Below are 21,968 nucleotides of genomic sequence, written 5' to 3'. Positions count from 1 at the left end.
TTGTATGTTGTTTCCTAAAGCATTCGGACAGTGATTTGAATCCAGACTGTAGTAAAACTTGAATCGAACTTGGACCTTCCATATGAAAACCAGCCATTCTACCACTGAAGAACCAATGCCTCTCACATAAAAGTACAGAATGATGATTTTGTAATCAAGACGAGTGAAACAGCAGAGGTTGGAATGAAACTGGGCCTACCTTCTACTTCTTCTTTTTGTGGCTGATCCCTTTAGGCGTTGCTACAGCGAATCATCTGTCTTTAGCCCACCCTGTCCTCTTCATCTGCCTCTTTCAAATCGGACTCGGCCTCGCAAGGCTAAGACTGCAATACTAGCCGAAAGTTTGGGCACACCTTATTATTCAATGGGAGAGTGGGACTCTAGTAGTTCTCTATTCTGGTCTACTATAGAACTTTGGCCTTCCACGTGGAAATTCTCCCATTGAACCTTCAACGCTTCGGAAGTTATCGCGGACACTGAGATATTGTTGCACTGTTGCACCACGTGGTTACTGAAATCACTAAGGATGCAATATTTAATTGCAGCTACCACGTTGTGGGATGGGTATACAATCGGTTGACTATGATTTTCGGTCACAGGAAGTTTAGCAGGTCTCATACTTTAAGGCCACACAAACCCCATTGGTCATCTTACCTTCGTTGCATAGATTAAGTCTGAGAGGGATTTAAATCAAGACTGTAGCTAAAGTTACTTTGCATTGGCCGGGAATCGAACCCGGGCCTCCCGCGTGGCAGGCGAGAATTCTACCACTGAACCACCAATGCTTACGAATAAGGGCCACCTCAAATTCATTGTGGCGCTGTTGCAACACATAGTTTCGGAAAAAAAACAAAAATATCACTTTTTGTAGGAAAGCATTCCAGGTCAGTTGTATTTCCACACTTCACCACTAGAGTGAGATTCAGAACAATGAGCAGCAGCAGTCATATGACATCGTGCAACCTATCGAACAGCAGCTGGCAAATGACAGCGAGAATCACACCCCACACCATCAAATCCTAAAACCAGTGATGTTTAAGTGTTCTGAATCCTGTAAGTATGTTTTTATTGACATGCTGGGTCAAGAACAATCTCCTGATCAGCGTACACCAGATAACCTTCCTTACATTTAATTCTTCGAGCCAGATAGCCAAACTTCCTTACATTTTGGTCCTTCGAGCCAGAGACTCATACTGTGAGGCCACACAAACCTGATGGTTAGCTTATGTTCTAAGTATACATTATGTCTGAGAGGGCTTCAAATCCAGACTGTAGCAAAAGTTACTTTGCATTGGCCGGGAATCGAACCCGGGCCTCCCGCGTGGCAGGCGAGAATTCTACCACTGAACCACCAATGCTCATGAAAAGGCTCTACCACACATTCATTGTGGCACTGTTGCAACACATAGTTCCTGAAAAATAACAAAAATATCACTTCTTGTAGGAAAGCGTTCCTGTTCAGTTGTATTTCCATGCTTTACCACTAGAGTGAGATTCAGAACAATGAGCAGCAGCCATCATACGACATCGTGCAACCTATAGAACAGCAGCTGGCAGATGACTGCAAGAATCACACCACACACCATCAAATCCTAAACCCAGTGAAGTTTAAGTGTTCTGAATCCTGTAAGTATGATTTTTATTGGCATGCTGGGTCAAGTACAATCTCCTGAACAGCGTACACCGAAAAACCTTCCTTACATTTAATACTTCGAGCCAGATAGCCAAACTTCCTTACATTTTGGTCCTTCGTGCCAGATAGCGATCCTTCCTTACATTTTTGTCCTTTGAGCCGGAAAGCGATCGTTCATAACACTTGTATTTAGACCCTTTAATTAGTATTTAGTTGAAACGCATTGATTTTCTTTTGAAATCTTTTGAAATCATGTTTGTATGTTGTTTCCTAAAGCATTCGGACAGTGATTTGAATCCAGACTGTAGTAAAACTTGAATCGAACTTGGACCTTCCATATGAAAACCAGCCATTCTACCACTGAAGAACCAATGCCTCTCACATAAAAGTACAGAATGATGATTTTGTAATCAAAACGAGTGAAACAGCAGCGGTTGGAATGAAACTGGGCCTACCTTCTACTTCTTCTTTTTGTGGCTGATCCCTTTAGGCGTTGCTACAGCGAATCATCTGTCTTTAGCCCACCCTGTCCTCTTCATCTGCCTCTTTCAAATCGGACTCGGGCCTCTCGCAAGGCTAAGACTCGCAATACTAGCCGAAAGTTTGGGCACACCTTATTATTCAATGGTAGAGTGGGACTCTAGTAGTTCTCTATTCTGGTCTACTATAGAACTTTGGCCCTCCACGTGAAAATTCTCCCATTGAACCTTCAACGCTTCGGAAGTTATCGCGGACACTGATACATTGTGGCACTGTTGCGCCACGTGGTTACTGAAATCACTAAGGATGCAATATTTAATTGCAACTACCACGTTGTGGGATGGGTATACAATCGGTTGACTATGATTTTCGGTCACAGGAAGTTTAGCAGGTCTCATATTTTGAGGCCACACAAAACCCCATTGGTCATCTTATCTTCTTGACATAGATTAAGTCTGAGAGAGATTTAAATCAAGACTGTAGCTAAAGTTACTTTGCATTGGCCCGGAATCGAACCCGGGCCTCCCGCGTGGCAGGCGAGAATTCTACCACTGAACCACCAATGCTTACGAATAAGGGCCACCTCAAATTCACCCTGTTATACTTTTTTAAAATAGACAAATGTAATTTGCTTGGGTAATTTTAGTGTTCCTGTAAATGTATGTAAATTATTCATATTCAAATGTGGCTAAGAATTATAGTAGCAGTCAAATGTTTGGACACACCTTCTTATTGAATGGGTTTTCTTAACTTGTATTGTTCTCAACATTGTACAATAATACTGAAGACGTTGAAATAATGACAGAACAAATGTGTGATTATTATAAAAAAAATTGTTTATTAATATGTTTTAAATTTTTGATGAAAGGTAAAAGATTTTGAAAAAAATATGCATCTCCAAAAAAAAACCTATTAGTGTGGAAACTTTTTTAAAACCTTCTGGAATCAATTAAGAGAAATACTCATAAGTATAGTGGTAGGTATTCCCACCTGTCATGCTTAAATCAACCAGAACTAGATGAACAGCAAGCTGATGTGGCCAGGTAGTTTTTGCTAGCAGTAATCAGCTTCATGCTGCAGAACTGGACGAACATCAGAGTTTAGAGCGATACGGATTCCAACATAAACACATCTGATTGGTAATTGTGTGAAATAAATCAATAGAAATGTTTCTGTTTGTGATTTTTGCTCAACGCTGCACAGACAAGTTAAAAAAATAGAAACCTTTAGCTCTCCCGAGTGCAAACTCAAAAATGTACTGAATTTTTGCCAAATTCTTTCCACAAATATAGGCTACTAGCTTCAAATGAGAGTTGCTTTCATCTGAGCACCCCCGCATAACCGGGCCTATTAATAATGGAAAACGAGTAATTTATGTAAAATACAAAACCCCTAACATGGAGTAAATAAATATAGTAGAAAGGCAGAAAATGAAAATTACTCCTCAAAAAAGTTGGTTTATTCCTCTCAATTTTATAGCTGGCTTCACGTAGCAGCACCAAACAAGCAGTACATGATATTACTTGTATGGCAGTTTTTAGATGGTGGGGTGTTTGCATTTTAAAGAGACATGACAACTGTTTAAATAAACATGCTTATGTAACATAACCTCAGCCCAACTCCAATTTGAGCACTGGTTCTTAGTATACTTTATTCTCAAATCAACCACCTGCATGTCTTTCCTCACCACATACATAAACCTCCTCCTTTGCCTTCTGCTTTTCCTCCTGCCCTGCAGCTTCAGTCTCAGCATTCTCCTACTGATATACCCTGTGTCCCTTCTCTGCACATGACCAAACCATCTCAATCTAGCCTCTCTCACATGCATTTGCGTGGGTAAAAATAAGGGACTGGAAAACAAAAACATTACACTTCATTGGTCAGCTTTAAACCTTTGACCTGTTTTCCATGTTCTGTTGTAAATAAAATCTGGGTTTAAAACATGTGCAAATCATTGTGTTATGCTTTTAAATACATCGTTGCAAATCTTTTAAGATTGTGTTTGCATGTTGTTTCATAAAGCACCTTGGTTTTGTTGTAACTTTGAAGAGGACCCACTTACAGGTGTGATGGTCAGTTCACGTACTTAGTATACATCATGTCTGACAGAGATATGAATCCAGACTCTAGTAACTTTGTTATAAGTTTAAGGAGGATGCACTTACGGGTGTGATGGTTAGGTTACATTCTTAGCAGTGCTCGAATCAAGTCTTGTTTTTTTGTTGTTGTTTTTTTTTGGGGGGGGGGTCTTAGTGGTCTGTCTAGTTTTGTCTGTGTTTGCCTTCCTCTCTTGGTTGCAGCTGACAGCCGATGGCCATCTTTCAGCCAAAAGAGCACAAACTGTTTGTTTGTTGTTGTTTGTTTGTTAAACTGCTCTACTGGAGGGCCATTGATGTCTAGAAGCAGAGCAGAAAAAAGTAGTTTTGTCCTCAGACAATTTCTCCTCTTGATAGCAGTATCACTCATGGCAGAAAATCACGTTCACACCCAGCTGATATAGGTTTTGCTAGCAGTAATCAACTTTATAACGAGTTTAGAACGATACAGATTCCAACATAAACGCATCTGTTTGGTCATTGTGTGAAATAAATCAACAGAGATGTTTGTGGTTATGATTTTTTTTTGCTCAAGGGTGCAATATTTGATTGTGGCTACCACATGGTGGCATGGGTATACAATCATTTAACCATGATTTTCGGTCACAAAGAGTTCAGCAGGATGTCATACTGTGAGGCCAGACAAACCCGATGGCCAGTTTACGTTCTAAGTATACATTATTTCTGAGACGGATTTAAATCCAGACTGTTGCAAAATTTATTTTGCATTGGCCGGGAATCGAACCCGGGCCTCCCGCGTGGCAGGCGAGAATTCTACCACTGAACCACCAATGCTTATAAAACTTTGCCACCACACATTCATTGTGGCGCTGTTGCAACACGTAGTTCCTGAAAAAATATATATACGTATATCACTCCTTGTAGGAAAGCATTCCCATCCCTGTGTTTCCACGCTTCGCCACTAGAGGGAGATTCAGAACAATGAGCAGCAACCGTCATACGACATCGCGCAACCTATCGAACAGCAGGTGGCAGATGACAGCAAGAATCACACCCCACACCATCAAATCCTAAACCCAGTGAAGTTTAGGTGTTCTGAATACTTTACTGTGTTTTGTGGCATGGGTATACAATCATTTAGCCATAATTTTCGGTCACAAATATTTTAGCAGGTCTCATACTGTGAGGCCACACAAACCCGATGGCCAGTTTACGTTCTAAGTATACATTATGTTTGAGAGGGATTTAAATCCATACTGTAGCAAAATTTAATTTGCATTGGCCGGGAATCGAACCCGGGCCTCCCGCGTGGCAGGCGAGAATTCTACCACTGAACCACCAATGCTTATGTAGAGCGCCGCAACACATTCATTGTGGTGCTGTTGCAGAACATAGTTACTGAAAAATAACTGAAATACCACGTATTTAGACCCTTAAATTATTATTTAGTTGCAGCCTTTGTTGTAACTTTGTTATAACTTTAAGGAGGATGCACTTACGGGTGTGATGGTTAGGGTACGTTCTTAGCAGTGCTCGAATCGAGTCCAGTTTTTTTTTTTTTCTCTTGGGAGGGGTATTAGTGCTCTGTCTGGTTTTGTCTGTGTTTGCCTTCCACTCTTGGTTGCAGCTGACAGCCAATGGCCATCTTATAATTGTTTTAATTTTTTTTGTCAAACTGCTTTACTGGAGGGCCATTGATGTCTAGAAGCAGATCAGAAGAAAGTATTTTTGTGTTTGTGATTTTTGCTCAACGCTGCACAGACAAGTTAAAAAATAAAAACCTTTAGCTCTACCGAGTGCAAACTTAAATGTGCACTGGATTTTTGCCAAATTCTTACTGCAAATCTGAGACTGCGGTTAAACCAGCCGCAAATACACGGTCAATACACAGCCGCACTTTTCTTTGAGGGCGCGTCTAATAGTGCACTTACGGTATGAGTTGTGGGCGCAGTCAAAATAGATGTAAAGACGCTTCAGAACGGCGATTCCGTTATAAAAAAACAAAAAGACAAAAAAAAAAGTGCATTTTCAATTATATAACACATAAAACATTTTCCTTTAACGGTTTGCTCATTATTTTATATAAACTTTATTTACAGTGTCTCTGTATATTATTCTATTAAATTTCAAGTCATTTTTCTGTACAGTTTTTGGAAAAAAATAAAGGCAAATTCACTCCACACCTTTTTTTATTTATTTTCAATCATGTTTCATTTTCAAACACTCATAAAACATTTTTCTTTATAGATCACAGTGATCCGGACCATTTATTTCTTTTGTATTCATTGTCAATTTATTTACCTGTACATTTTAAGAGAAAATTAAGTGAATATCACTCCAAACATATGTGTATTCTTTAACTTATTTTTATATTATTCCCAAAAATCTAAATAATTTGCATAATTATATTCATTTAAGAAAAGTTACACTGTTTCAGAAAAAAAATCATTCTTGTTTCGTTTGAACATAAATACACTGGAATCTGGATTTCACTCCTTTACTATGTTTTTTTTTATTTTGAAACACAAATAAAACTTAAGAGAAAAATGCAATGTTGCAATTATCCAGAGACATGTTTAATTTACAATTAAATGTTGTGGAAACAAAATAAATAAAAACATACCTCACGTATTATCCTTTACTGTACATCATCAGTGGCATTTAAAACATTAATGTTAATGAAGCATACAGTTGTGCCCTTAGCCTGCTTTCATTAAATATGCATACCTCTGGTGGGTGACTCTTGCAAACAGCACATTCAAATGCTATTGTAAACAACCCACAATTGCTGTGATTTGATTGCTGCTGCACAGCTGGTTGCAAAACATTAAACTTGTCTCACTGCGGCCTCACCAGCAGTGCTTGTAGTGTTCCTGGGTCCAGAGGGGTGCATTTGCTTTCATACACAGAGAGATGATTTTCATGACAAAAAAAATAGCTGACTGTGATCCAGTGGCATTTCCGCATGTTCAATATTTGCACAAACTTATTTTGTGGAGTTTCCACAATTGCTCCATTTGGAATAGCACTAAAGGGCAGAACAGATTTAAACCCATCAATGTGCACATTGTCCTTTGCTATGAGGTAGCTGGCCAGGTCGATGATATCACAGGTCAACCAGTAATCCTGGTAAAGTATTTGTTGCCGCATTTGTATTTTTGATGGCCTGCATAGTCTTTGAGAAGCAGTTGGGCTTGATTTTTTCCAGATTGGCCCTATGATTTTCGATTGTCCTCTCCCTGATATTCTTCACTGGTTCTTTCTGTAGATACATACAGCAAAACTTTGCAACATTTGTGCAGACGTGCAAATGTAATGCGATGTGCAAATCATTGCATTATGCTTTTAAATACACTCACCGTCCACTTTATTAGGTACACCTTACTAGTACCGGGTTGGACCCCCTTTTGCCTTCAGAACTGCATTAATCCTTTGTGTCATAGATTCAACAAGGTACTGGAAACATTCCTCAGAGATTTTGGTCTATATTTACATGATAGCATCACGCAGTTGCTGCAGATTTGTCGGCTGCACATCCATGATGCGAATCTCCCGTTCCACCACATCCCAAAGGTGCTCTATTGGATTGAAATATGGTGACTGTGGAGGCCATTTTAGTACAGTGAACTCATTGTCATGTTCAAGAAACCAGTCTGAGATGATTCGCGCTTTATGACATGACGCGTTATCCTGCTGGAAGTAGCCATGTTGGGTACACTGTGGTCATAAAGGGATGGACATGGTCAGCAACAATCCTCGGGTAGGCTGTGGCGTTGACACGATGCTCAATTGGTAATAATGAGCCCAAAGTGTGCCAAGAAAATATCCCCCACACCATTACACCACCACCACCAGCCTGAACCGTTGATACAAGGCAGGATGGATCCATGCTTTCATTTTGTTGAGGCCAAATTCTGACCCTACCATCCGAAAGTCGCAGCAGAAATCGAGACTCATCAGACCAGGCAACGTTTTTCCAATCTTTTATTGTCCAATTTTGGTGAGCCTGTGTGAATTGTAGCTTCAGTTTCCTGTTCTTAGCTGTCAGGAGTGGCACTTCTGCTGCTGTAGCCCATCCTCCTCAAGGTTTAACGTGTTGTGCGTTCAGAGATGCTCTTCTGCATACCTCGGTTGTAACGAGTGGTTATTTGAGTTACTGTTGCCTTTCTATCAGCTCAACCCAGTCTGGCCAGAACTGCAGCTTACTGGATATCGTGAGTGTATATCGTCGCAAATCTTTTGAAATGGTGTTTGTATCTTGTTTCATGATAGTCAGTTTATGTACTTAGTATACATCATGTGTGACAGGGATTAAAATCCAGACTGTTGTAAAACTTTGTATTGGCCAGGAATCTAACCTGAACCTCCCATATGACAACCAGGCATTCTACCACTGAAGCACCAATGCTTCTCACAAAAAAAGTAAAGTATGATAATTTTGGGTGAAACCGGGCCTCCCACATGGCAGGCAAGAATTCTACCACTGAACCACCAAAGCTTATAAAACATCTCCACCACTCAATTATTCCACTCACACCACTCATTGCAACACATAGAATTACCAAAAATAACTGAAATTTCACTTAAATCATTTTTAGCTATGATGCAACAAGCTTTACATGCCTGAGGTCCCATTTACCCTGTTATACTTTTTTAAATGTAATTTGCTTGTGTAATTTTAGTGTTCATGGAAATGTATGTAAATTATTTATATTGAAATGTGGCTAAGAATTACCGAAGCAGTCAAATGTTTGGACACACCTTCTTATTGAATGGGTTTTCTTAACTTGTATTGTTCACAACATTGTACAATAATACTGAAGACGTTGAAATAATGACAGAACAAATGTGTGATTATTATTTAAAAAATTGTTTATTAACCCAGAATATGTTTTACATTTTTGACGAAAGGTAAAAGATTTTGAAAAAAATATGCACCTCCAAAAGAAAACCTATTAGTGTGGACATGGAAACTTTTTTAAAACCTTCTGGAATCAATTAAAAGAAATTACTTCATTTCTTTCTAAAAATGGTACAGTTCCTAAGTTTGAAACATTTGATATGTTTTCTATGCTCTATAATAAAAAAGCAGTTATACTATTTGCCAATCATTGCATTGTTTTTTTTACACAGTGTCCCTGTTTTTTTGGTTTCATGTAGCACCTTGGTCTTGTGGGAACTTTAATAAATTTCACTGTGAACAATAATGTACGTATGTGGTTGAAATGTTGATAAAATCCTATTTGATTTCACTCTGCCTGTCAGGACCCAAATAGGTAAAAAAGTAATGTGGGAAAACATCGATTGCATTGGCCGGGAATCGAACCCGGGCCTCCCGCGTGGCAGGCGAGAATTCTACCACTGAACCACCAATGCTTAGAGTTCAAAATATCAGACCCTGAAATTATTCAGACCCTTTACTTGTTTTTTTTTTTTTTTTTTTTAGATTGGGTTTTTTAAACTGGCAGTAAAACACATTCAGATTTTCAGCCAGTTGTTGGTTCTCCACAGACTGTGGGGGGTGGTGACTTGTACTTGGTGATGTTCCTCAGCCCAGTTGTTGGCTGAAAACCTTTTTTTTCATCTTTTTAGAGATTTTTTTTAGCCAATCTGATCTCCATTGTTAGTTTGTTCCTGGACTGGTTATACAAGATTCTCTTTGCCATGATGCTGTTTGAGTTTCCCAGTAAACCACGGTTTGTCATTATTGAGGGATTAGAATGACCTTGGGCGGATGCACATATAAATTTTGCTTATGTAAGTTCAGTATGGATGTAAATTGATACAAAATATTAAATATTAATATTATCACAGAACAAATATGGTATTATGCTGTCAAGAAAAACATGATAAATAACCCTATGACATAGTGACTGTAATGCACCTGCTCCCTACTCTCACCACAAATCACAATATCTTTAGCAAACATCATAGTCCACAGAGACTCCTGTCTGACCTCGTCCGTTCATCACCACTGCAAACAGAAAAGGGCCCAGAGCCAATCCTTGATGCAGTCCCAAATTCATCTTGAACCAGTCTGTCATTCCTACTGCACAATTCACTGCTGTCACATTGTTCTCATACATGTCCTGCACCACCCTTATATACTTCTCTCATACAGTATGACTTCCTCATACAATACCACAACTCCTCTCTTGGCACCCTTTCTCTAAATCCACAAACACACAATGCAACTCCTTCTGACCTTCTCTATAGTTCTCCATCAACATTCTCATAGAAAATCAATGAACCTCCTCCTTGGCCTTCCTTTTTTTATCCTTCCTGGCGGCTCCATCCATATACCACATGTCCCTCATCTGCACATGTCCAAACCATCTCAATCTCGCCTCCCTCACCTTGTCTCCAAAACGTCCTACATGCGCGTGTCCCTCTAATAAACTTATTTCTAATCCAACAAAAACCTTAACATCTTCAGCTCTGCTACCTCCAGCTCCTGTTTTTTAGTCAGTGCCAAGGTCTCTAAACAATACAATATAGCAGGTCTCACCAAAGTCCTATAAACTTTCCCTTTTTTTTACTCTTGCACCTCCTTTGGCTTTGATAGCTTTGGCTTTGATACTTTGCACACTATTGGATTTTCTAAATCAGCTTCAGGTCGTCATCTGAGTACTTGCTGGCTGCTTTTTTTATCACTTTCCGGTCTAACATGTTTAAATCCAGAAAACGTGGCGTCCATGTTTTCCAAAATTTTCCCACAGAAAATAATTTTCCTTTGATTTGATCAAATATGGCTTCTTCTTTGCATGATAGAACTTTAACTTGCATTTGTGAATGACATGGCTAACTGTATACACAAACAGTGGTTTCTGGAGGTGGTTCTGAGGCCTGCAGTGATTTCCAATACTTATCCAATCTTTTGTTGCCCCATTCTTAACTTATTTGAGACTTCTTTCTATGTCCTGTGTTCACTTTGGTTTTGAGGGACCTTTATTCAGTTCACTATGTCTATGTGTTGAAATAGGCTATAAAAAGCGTATTTAATTAGTAAAAAATGGTAGTAGGAAAATTTTTATTGCATTGGCCGGGAATCGAACCCGGGCCTCCCGCGTGGCAGGCGAGAATTCTACCACTGAACCACCAATGCTTAGGAATCAAAGCCTCCACATTTCTATTGTGGCGCTATTGCGCTATCAGCAATTCCCGTCTTTCATTCACATAAATGACAGCGGGTCACATAAAGTGTTACAGGGTGACTTTGTAATACTGTAACACTGTATGTTACAGACTCTGTGACTCTGTAACATACAGTGTTACAGATTCACTCAAACCCGATCGTCAAAATCAAAAATTCATATTACTGAGGTCAGGGGCGTAGATTACACGGGGGATATGTCCCACGCACTTTTTATAAAAAGTAAATCCGTCCCCCTCACTTTTTTAGTGGAGAGGTGTGTTCACGACATGTTGAGGTTTTAATGGAGCAATGTATATAAATGCAGAGTGATTTAAAATGTAAAGAGACAAGATAGTCTACACATGACGTTCACGTATCCATGGCAGTCACTCACTTGCCACGTCATCATCACACGCCCTCGTACTGTAGCTCGAGTCGCATCCGCGGTCCCGCGCGCGATCCAACATTCGGTTGCGATGAGCTCAAAAAAACTCTGAGCAAAAAAACTCTGCCTGTTGGTCTTGTTGAACAATTAGCAAATTTTAAAGGATTATAAGGAAAAATAACTTCTTGGACAAACGTTCAATTTTTTCACTTGTTTATTGCATCTGTATAATTGATATAGGGTTTTGACATGTTTGTCAGTTGAGTTCAATACATATTTTCTTTCAGTAGTTTGTTTTGAATTATTTGTTTTATTCCTGAAACATGGACTGTAGAATAGAACAAAATGTATTCTGAAGTATTATTTGAATGTGCAAGTATCAGTGTTGGGGGTAACGCGTTACAAGTAACGTGCGTTACGTAATAATATTACTTTTCTGGAGTAACGAGTAAAGTAGCGTGTTACTTTATAAATTTACACATTAATATCTGAGTTACTTTTAAAAAAAAAGTAATGCGAGTTACTTTTCAGTTAAATTATTTTGCATAAAAAAAAATACAATTAAAATGAACGTAGTCACGTAGAATCGCGCACTCATACGTGCGAGCAGCGGGAACAGAATCTAGTCAGAAGCGGAGATGGCAAACCAGAGCATTACATTACTGTGATGGAAGTATTCTTATTATTTTGAAATAGTCGAGGAAAAGGAGAAAGGAATAATCGTTAAGTGTAGAATATGTTTTGTTGAAAAGCTCTTGTCAACTGCAAAAAAATACCACTTAAAAAAAAATAAACATCTGCATGCAAAGCACAGCACTACAGATGTGTGTGTAATGTTGCATGTATGCAACATTATGCAATGTTGCATATATGGAAATGGAGACAGAAATATAGAAAACCTTTGCCGACTTTCCACCACTGCTGATCTATGGACTGCTCAGAATCAAAGTTTTCCGTGGGAGACACATGTACAATGCCATCACAGTGGAGATAGAGAACAAATTCACAGCTCATTTGCTCTTTGTGGGAAGATAAACTGCCACAGCCACTGATAACAGCGCAAACTTTGCAAAAGCGTTCAGAATGTTTCAAGCTGATGATGAAGCAGAGAATGATGTAGACGAGGACGAGGTCATATTTACAGAATTGCACGAAGTTTTACGTGATGATAGCGAAAGGTATGTTCTCCCTCCACATCACCGGTGTCCATCCCACACCCTTAACCTTATATACACGAACGATAGTTACATTCTGACGGCTAAGGCAGATTGCAAAGCAATGTACAGAAGTGCGACTGGAAAGTGTTCAGCCTTGTGGTCAAAATTTAGTCGATCATCTTATTGTTCTCTAAGAAGTTATTAATCATTTTTAATGTTTAAGAAATGTCTTTTGCCCTAATATAACTTATTTCTTAATGGCAATTATCTATATTACACCTGTTACACCTGTAAGGCGTGAAAGAGATACAAGCAATGCAAAAGTAACGCAAAGGTAATGTAATGCATTACTTTTCATAAAAAGTAACTAAGTAACGTAATTAGTTACTTTTTTGGGGAGTAACTCAATATTGTAATGCATTACTTTTAAAAGTAACTTTGCCGAACACTGGCAAGTATCCATTACTGTGTGCCATGTACTGTGCATACACAAAATACAATTTGAAATATGTAAACAATATACTCTTAGTATCATTATAAGGACATCTTTGTACTTTATACTCAAAAAGGTACACATTACTGCCTTAGAGTACCAATGTGTACCTTAATGTACAACTATAAATATTTGGGGTAAATAAGGTACAAAGATGTCTTTTTAAAGGTACTGTCCCAGTGGCAAGCTGTTGTATTTCTTTCTTTCTTTCTTTCTTTCTTTCTTTCTTTCTTTCTTTCTTTCTTTCTTTCTTTCTTTCTTTCTTTCTTTCTTATTGTTTTATAATCATATATAAAGCATATAAAGCAAAAGAAATATGATTAAAAATAAAACCTGTCAATTACACAAGGGTTAATTGAAAAAAACAAACAGGTAACACTAGACATTTCATCCCCCCCACTTTTGAAATGATGGCTACGCCCCTGACTGAGGTCAATCAAGCAATTTCACTTAAGCCATTGGTCTGTCCAGTAACCAACAGTTCGTTTGTTGTGATGTAAAGTGTGATGTAAACCCAATATATGTTTTATATTTTTGATTCTCCAAAGTAGGCAGCTTTGTCTTGGACACTTTGCACACTCTTGGATTTTCTAAATCAGCTTCAGGTCGTCATCTGTGTACTTGTCGGTTGCTTTTTCATCACTTTCCAGTCTAACACGTTTAAATCCATAAAACGTGGCGTCCATGTTTCCCAAAAAGAATTTACATTTTCGATTTGTCTGACCACAGAAAATTATTTTCCTTTGATTCAATCACATATGGCTTCTTCTTAACATGATAGAACTTTAACTTGCAATTGGGAATGACATGGCTAAATGTATTCAAACAGTGGTTTCTGGGGATGGTTCTGAGGCCGGCAGTGATTTCCAATACTTATCCAACCTTTTGTTGCCCCCTTCCTAACTTCTTTGAAACTTCTTTTTATGTCCTGTGTTCACTTTGGTCTTGAGGGACCTTTATTCAGCTTACTATGTGCTATAATGTAGGTATGCGGTTGAAACAACTATAAAAAGTGTATTTACTTACTAAAAAGTGGTAGTAGGAAAAACTGTGTTGCATTGGCCGGGAATCGAACCCGGGCCTCCCGCGTGGCAGGCGAGAATTCTACCACTGAACCACCAATGCTTAGGAATTAAAACCTCCACATATCTATTGTGGCGCTATTGCGCTATCAGCAATTCCCGTCTTTCATTCACAGAAATGACGAGATGTTATTTGCTTTGAGGATGTGGATGGAGAAGTATAGAGAAGGACAGAAGGAATTGCATTGTGTTTTTGTGGATTTAGAGAAAGCGTGCCGAGAGAGGGTGCCGAAAGAGGAGCTGTGGTACTGTATGAGGAAGTCAGGTGTGTCAGAGAAGTATGTGAGGGTGGTGCAGGACATGTATGAGGACAGTGTGACAGCAGTGAAGTGTGCAGTAGGAACGACAGACTGGTTCAGGGTGAGGGTTGGACTACATCAAGGATTGGCCCTCAGCCCTTTCCTGTTTGCAGTGGTGATGGACAAGTTGACGGACGAGGTCAGACTGGAGTCTCCCTGGACTATGATGTTTGCGGAGGATATTGTGATTTGTGGTGAGAGTAGTGAGCAGGTTGAGAAGAGCCTGGAGAGGTGGAGATATGCGCTGGAGAGAAGGGGAATGAAAGTCAGTAGGAGTAAGACAGAGTACATGTGTGTGAATGAGAGGGAGGGCAGTGGAGTGGTGCGGTTGCAAGGAGAAGAGGTGGAGAAGGTGGAGGAGTTCAGGTACCTCTGATCAACAGTGCAAAGTAATGGAGAGTGTGTTAGAGAAGTAAAGAAAAGAGTGCAGGCAGGGTGGAGTGGGTGGAGAAGAGTGACAGGAGTGATTTGTGATAGTAGGGTATCTGCAAGAATGAAAGGGAAAGTTTATAGGACTGTGGTGAGACCTGCGATGTTGTATGAATTAGAGACAGTGGCATTGAGTAGAAGACAGGAGGTGGAGCTGGAGGTAGCGGAGCTAAAGATGTTAAGGTTTTCGTTGGAAGTGATGAGGATGGACAAGATTAGAAATGAGTTCATTAGAGGACAGCGCATGTAGGATGTTTTGGTAACAAGGTGAGGGAGGCGAGATTGAGATGGTTTGGACATGTGCAGAGGAGAGATATGAATTATATTGGTAGAACAATGCTGAGGATGGAGCCACCAGGTAGGAGGAAAAGAGGAAGGCCAAGGAGGAGGTTCATGGATGTGGTGAGGGAAGACATGCAGGTAGTTGGTGTAAAAGAGGCAGATGTAGAGGACAGGGTGGTATGGAGACGGATGATCCGCTGTGGCGACCCCTAATGGGAGCAGCCGAAAGAAGAAGAAGAAGATTCACAGAAATGACAACGGGTCACATAAAGTGTTACAGAGTGACTCTGTAACACTGTATGTTACAGACTCTGTGACTCTGTAACATGTGTACAGTGTCACTCAAACCCGATCGTCAAAATCAAACAATTCATATGAATGAGGTCAATCAAGCAATTTCACTAAGCCATTGGTCTGTTCAGTAACCAACGGTTCGTTTGTTGTGATGTAAGGTGCTAATAGTTTGTGTAAGCTTTTTATTATTTTGTCTTATACTTTTGTTTTTTATTTATTTATTTGGAACCATGTTGGATGATTCCTGTTTCACTGTTTGGTGCATGCCCTGAGAAGGAAAAAAATTAAAGTAACCTCAAGAAACTTTCAAAATTTATACTAATTTTGCTGCCTACTTTGCACTTATCAAAACTGCCACACCACAAACCCAATAAATGTTTTATATTTTTGATTCTCCAAAGTAGGCAGCTTTGGCTTGGACACTTTGCACACTCTTGGATTTTCTAAATCAGCTTCAGGTCGTCATCTGTGTACTTGTCGGTTGCTTTTTCATCACTTTCCAGTCTAACACGTTTAAATCCATAAAACGTGGCGTCCATGTTTCCCAAAAAGAATTTACATTTTCGATTTGTCTGACCACAGAAAATTATTTTCCTTTGATTCAATCACATATGGCTTCTTCTTAACATGATAGAACTTTAACTTGCAATTGTGAATGACATGGCTAAATGTATTCAAACAGTGGTTTCTGGGGATGGTTCTGAGGCCGGCAGTGATTTCCAATACTTATCCAACCTTTTGTTGCCCCCTTCCTAACTTCTTTAAAACTTCTTTTTATGTCCTGTGTTCACTTTGTTCTTGAGGGACCTTTATTCAGCTCACTATGTGCTATAATGTATGTATGCGGTTGAAATAACTATAAAAAGTGTATTTACTTACTAAAAAGTGGTAGTAGGAAAAACTGTGTTGCATTGGCCGGGAATCGAACCCGGGCCTCCCGCGTGGCAGGCGAGAATTCTACCACTGAACCACCAATGCTTGGAGTTAAAACCTCCACATATCTATTGTGGCGCTATTGCGCTATCAGCAATTCCCGTCTTTCATTCACAGAAATGATGAGCACCATAGATGCGTTATTTGCTTTGAGGATGTGGATGGAGAAGTATAGAGAAGGACAGAAGGAATTGCATTGTGTTTTTGTGGATTTAGAGAAAGCGTGCCGAGAGAGGGTGCCGAAAGAGGAGCTGTGGTACTGTATGAGGAAGTCAGGTGTGTCAGAGAAGTATGTGAGGGTGGTGCAGGACATGTATGAGGACAGTGTGACAGCAGTGAAGTGTGCAGTAGGAACGACAGACTGGTTCAGGGTGAGGGTTGGACTACATCAAGGATTGGCCCTCAGCCCTTTCCTGTTTGCAGTGGTGATGGACAAGTTGACGGACGAGGTCAGACTGGAGTCTCCCTGGACTATGATGTTTGCGGAGGATATTGTGATTTGTGGTGAGAGTAGTGAGCAGGTTGAGAAGAGCCTGGAGAGGTGGAGATATGCGCTGGAGAGAAGGGGAATAAAAGTCAGTAGGAGTAAGACAGAGTACATGTGTGTGAATGAGAGGGAGGGCAGTGGAGTGGTGCGGTTGCAAGGAGAAGAGGTGGAGAAGGTGGAGGAGTTCAGGTACCTCTGGTCAACAGTGCAAAGTAATGGAGAGTGTGTTAGAGAAGTAAAGAAAAGAGTGCAGGCAGGGTGGAGTGGGTGGAGAAGAGTGACAGGAGTGATTTGTGATAGTAGGGTATCTGCAAGAATGAAAGGGAAAGTTTATAGGACTGTGGTGAGACCTGCGATGTTGTATGAATTAGAGACAGTGGCATTGAGTAGAAGACAGGAGGTGGAGCTGGAGGTAGCGGAGCTAAAGATGTTAAGGTTTTCGTTGGAAGTGATGAGGATGGACAAGATTAGAAATGAGTTCATTAGAGGGACAGCATGTAGGATGTTTTGGTAACAAGGTGAGGGAGGCGAGATTGAGATGGTTTGGACATGTGCAGAGGAGAGATATGAATTATATTGGTAGAACAATGCTGAGGATGGAGCCACCAGGTAGGAGGAAAAGAGGAAGGCCAAGGAGGAGGTTCATGGATGTGGTGAGGAAGACATGCAGGTAGTTGGTGTAAAAGAGGCAGATGTAGAGGACAGGGTGGTATGGAGACGGATGATCCGCTGTGGCAACCCCTAATGGGAGCAGCCGAAGAAGAAGAAGAAGATTCACAGAAATGACAACGGGTCACATAAAGTGTTACAGAGTGACTCTGTAACACTGTATGTTACAGACTCTGTGACTCTGTAACATGTGTACAGTGTCACTCAAACCCGATCGTCAAAATCAAACAATTCATATGAATGAGGTCAATCAAGCAATTTCACTAAGCCATTGGTCTGTTCAGTAACCAACGGTTCGTTTGTTGTGATGTAAGGTGCTAATAGTTTGTGTAAGCTTTTTATTATTTTGTCTTATACTTTTGTTTTTTATTTATTTATTTGGAACCATGTTGGATGATTCCTGTTTCACTGTTTGGTGCATGCCCTGAGAAGGAAAAAAATTAAAGTAACCTCAAGAAACTTTCAAAATTTATACTAATTTTGCTGCCTACTTTGCACTTATCAAAACTGCCACACCACAAACCCAATAAATGTTTTATATTTTTGATTCTCCAAAGTAGGCAGCTTTGGCTTGGACACTTTGCACACTCTTGGATTTTCTAAATCAGCTTCAGGTCGTCATCTGTGTACTTGTCGGTTGCTTTTTCATCACTTTCCAGTCTAACACGTTTAAATCCATAAAACGTGGCGTCCATGTTTCCCAAAAAGAATTTACATTTTCGATTTGTCTGACCACAGAAAATTATTTTCCTTTGATTCAATCACATATGGCTTCTTCTTAACATGATAGAACTTTAACTTGCAATTGTGAATGACATGGCTAAATGTATTCAAACAGTGGTTTCTGGGGATGGTTCTGAGGCCGGCAGTGATTTCCAATACTTATCCAACCTTTTGTTGCCCCCTTCCTAACTTCTTTAAAACTTCTTTTTATGTCCTGTGTTCACTTTGGTCTTGAGGGACCTTTATTCAGCTTATTATGTGCTATAATGTATGTATGCGGTTGAAATAACTATAAAAAGTGTATTTACTTACTAAAAAGTGGTGTCATGTACTGGAATGATGCTTTGTATCTTTAAGAAATGAAAGTGCAATGCATACTGGGAGCAGGATGTTAAATATGTGTAGTGTGCTGGAGAACACGAGTAAAGGTGATGTTCAGAATCCCGTTTGGTGTGTGTGACTTGGTTAATAAGATAAACTAAGTAAATAAAACAGATACACAACATTGGCGACGAGGATGCAGCTGTGTGGATATTAGTACTGATTATACACGATGGAAAAGTCAGGTATTCCTACATTTGAGTGCTACAAAGATCCCGCAACTCTTGGTCCGAGATGGACAAGGTGGCTGACATCATTTGAACTTTACGCGGACGGAAAAGGACTGATAATCGCTGAGGACGCAACAGCGGCAGTTCGTCAGAGACGCAGAGCGCTTCTTTTGCATCATGCTGGACCTGATGTTCAGGATATTTTCTCAACCTTGCCGAACACGGGAGAGGCTGTTGATTATAACGCGGCCGTTGCAGCTTTGGATGCATACTTTGTTCCACGGGTAAATAATGCGTATGCAAGGCAATCATTTTATAAACTTTCCCAAAACTCCGGAGAGACTGTTCAGCAGTTTACAACGCGTCTCAGACAGGCAGCGAGACTGTGCATTTGCGGATGACATGAATAATCAGATTCGGGATGCCATAGTAGGCAAATGTTCGTCAACATATGTGCGTCGCAAACTTTTGGAGGAGGGACCTAACCTCACACTAGATCGCGCATTGGAGGTTGCTGCGCTCTGTGAACGGATAGAGGAACAGATGGGTGCATCATCGGTTAGTGAGACATCTACACCTGATAAAGAGTCTGTGAATCGCGTCTGGAACAAAGGAGGAAAACAAATGAAAGGGAAATTTAAGGGAAAACAACATGCAGAATGCAGTAAGGTGAATAAACAGTGCTATCGATGTGGTAATTCTGATCACTTAGGGAGAGATTTAAAATGTCCCGAGAGGTCAGACATGCCATAAATGTAAAGGACGAGATCATTTCTCAAAAATGTGCAAGACTAAAAATGTGAAACAGCAAACAGTAAACCAAGTTGAAGGTCAACCTGAATATGCATTCGTCATCCAAGATAATTACATGGAGGATAGACTAAATGTTTGCTTGGGAAACGTCAATTTAAAAATGCTTGTAGACTCAGGTGCAACCAGCAATATCATTGACGAAAGTACGTGGGAAAGACTGAAATCAATGAATATCAAATGCCATTCATATATACCAGAAACAGAGAGGAAATTGTTCTCTTACTCATCTGATAAACCTTTGCCAATAAAGGGAGCTTTTGAGTGTGAAGCTAGAATAGACAACCGGATAGTATCTGCAGAGTTCATTGTCATCAAAGGGACTGGAGAACCATTACTGGGGAGAGATACTGCTATGAAACTTGGAGTGCTGAAGATAGGCACAAACATTGCAGCAATAACAGACCTCAAACAAACACTTCTTTCACAATACCCAGAAGTTTTCCAAGGAGTTGGTAAGCTGAAAACCAAACAAATCAGCTTATATATAGACCAAAATGTTCAGCCAGTGGCCCAGCCTTTAAGACGAATACCGTTTAATCTGAGGGGTCCTGTGGAGGAAAAGATAAAAGAACTTCTAAAAATGGACATCATAGAAGAAGTGAACGGACCTACACCATGGGTTAATCCAGTTGTAATAGTGCCAAAAGCCAATTCTGAAATCAGACTATGTCTTGACATGCGACAAGCTAATCGAGCAATCATCAGAGAGCGATACCCCATCCCCACTGTCGATGAGCTCTTACAAAGCATGAACGGATCCATGTTCTTTAGCAAGCTAGATCTCAAATGGGGATACCACCAACTGGAGTTGACACCACAGTCTCGTCAGATTACAACATTTGCAGTCCACAATGGGGTATACAGATACAAACGGCTCATCTTTGGAGTATCGTCTGCAAGTGAACAATACCAACATGAGATAGCGTCTGCCCTTGCTGGAATAGAGGGAGTTGAAAACATCTCAGACGATGTGATTGTTCATGCAGCTGACCAGGAAGCACATATGCAACGTCTACATGCCGTCATGAAGCGTTTAAGAGAGAGCGGGCTAACCCTAAATCCTTCAAAATGTCAGTTTGGCATGGATCGCTTAAACTTCATGGGAATTCTGCTCACACAAAAAGGCATCGGTCCCACTGAGGAGAGAGTCAGAGCTGTGGCAGAGGCCAGAGAACCACAAAACGCTTCAGAAGTTCGGAGCTTTCTTGGACTCGTCAGTTACAGCAGTAGATTTATTCCACAATTTGCAACACTGGCGGAGCCCTTGAGACGTCTTACCAGAAAAGACTCTGAATTTGTCTTTGGTCCAGAACAGAAAAACGCATTCAATGATCTAAAAAAGGAACTTGCAAGAGCAGGGACTTTAGCATACTTCGACAAAGACGCTCCAACGCAGGTCATTGCTGATGCTAGCCCTGTAGGGTTGGGGGCTGTATTGACGCAGCGTCAGAAAGGACAAATGGTGACAGTTTGCTACATCAGTAGAAGTTTATCAGACTGTGAGACGTTACTCTCAGACTGAGAGGAGGCCCTTGCCCTTGTATGGGCCTGCAAGAGGCTACACCCCTATGTGTATGGCAGACAGTTTGATTTGGTCACAGACCATAAGCCATTGAGTCAATATACGGTCCACGTTCCAAGCCCTGTGCCCGTGTTGAGCGATGGGTTTTGCGTCTTCAACCATATAACTTTAAGGTTGTTTATGTTTCTGGAAAAGAAAACATTGCTGATCCATTATCACGACTCTTGGGAAGCACAGCAATGAGAGAAAACACTGCATGAATCGGATGAGTATGTGAGATTTGTGGCCATCAGCGCCACCCCAAGAGCCCTGACTACAAGAGAAGTGGAGGAAGCTTGGAAAAGATTCAGAACTCATAGAGCTGAGAAACGCAATAGAAAGTGGACATTTTGAAAGGTGTATGACGTATGCACCTGTAGCTAATGAGCTGTGTGTTGTAGGGTTTTAGTACTACGTGGAACGCGCATTGTTCTTCCGAAAACACTACAAGCACGGGCAATTTCACTGGCACATGAAGGACATATAGGTATTGTTGGAACCAAAC

The 21,968-nt window shown here is 40.3% G+C and overlaps 9 non-coding genes across 9 annotated transcripts; all 9 read right to left on the bottom strand.

The window, feature by feature from the left end:
* Window positions 1-714: 714 nt before the first annotated feature.
* Window positions 715-785, bottom strand: trnag-gcc. The gene has a single exon. It is a non-coding gene; the product is annotated as a tRNA-Gly (tRNA).
* Window positions 786-1,287: 502 nt separating this feature from the next.
* Window positions 1,288-1,358, bottom strand: trnag-gcc. The gene has a single exon. It is a non-coding gene; the product is annotated as a tRNA-Gly (tRNA).
* A 1,250-nt stretch (window positions 1,359-2,608) lies between these two features.
* Window positions 2,609-2,679, bottom strand: trnag-gcc. The gene has a single exon. It is a non-coding gene; the product is annotated as a tRNA-Gly (tRNA).
* A 2,254-nt stretch (window positions 2,680-4,933) lies between these two features.
* On the bottom strand, window positions 4,934-5,004 carry trnag-gcc. Its single transcript has one exon. It is a non-coding gene; the product is annotated as a tRNA-Gly (tRNA).
* Window positions 5,005-5,444: 440 nt separating this feature from the next.
* Window positions 5,445-5,515, bottom strand: trnag-gcc. Its single transcript has one exon. It is a non-coding gene; the product is annotated as a tRNA-Gly (tRNA).
* A 3,960-nt stretch (window positions 5,516-9,475) lies between these two features.
* On the bottom strand, window positions 9,476-9,546 carry trnag-gcc. Its single transcript has one exon. It is a non-coding gene; the product is annotated as a tRNA-Gly (tRNA).
* Window positions 9,547-11,204: 1,658 nt separating this feature from the next.
* Window positions 11,205-11,275, bottom strand: trnag-gcc. The gene has a single exon. It is a non-coding gene; the product is annotated as a tRNA-Gly (tRNA).
* A 3,119-nt stretch (window positions 11,276-14,394) lies between these two features.
* Window positions 14,395-14,465, bottom strand: trnag-gcc. The gene has a single exon. It is a non-coding gene; the product is annotated as a tRNA-Gly (tRNA).
* Window positions 14,466-16,633: 2,168 nt separating this feature from the next.
* On the bottom strand, window positions 16,634-16,704 carry trnag-gcc. Its single transcript has one exon. It is a non-coding gene; the product is annotated as a tRNA-Gly (tRNA).
* Window positions 16,705-21,968: the final 5,264 nt, after the last annotated feature.

This window comes from Silurus meridionalis, chromosome 9, assembly GCF_014805685.1.
Source record: "Silurus meridionalis isolate SWU-2019-XX chromosome 9, ASM1480568v1, whole genome shotgun sequence".
In the NCBI taxonomy this organism is placed as follows: domain Eukaryota; kingdom Metazoa; phylum Chordata; class Actinopteri; order Siluriformes; family Siluridae; genus Silurus; species Silurus meridionalis.
Note: the sequence above shows the minus strand (reverse complement) of the source record. Positions and strands in the feature narration are given on the sequence as shown.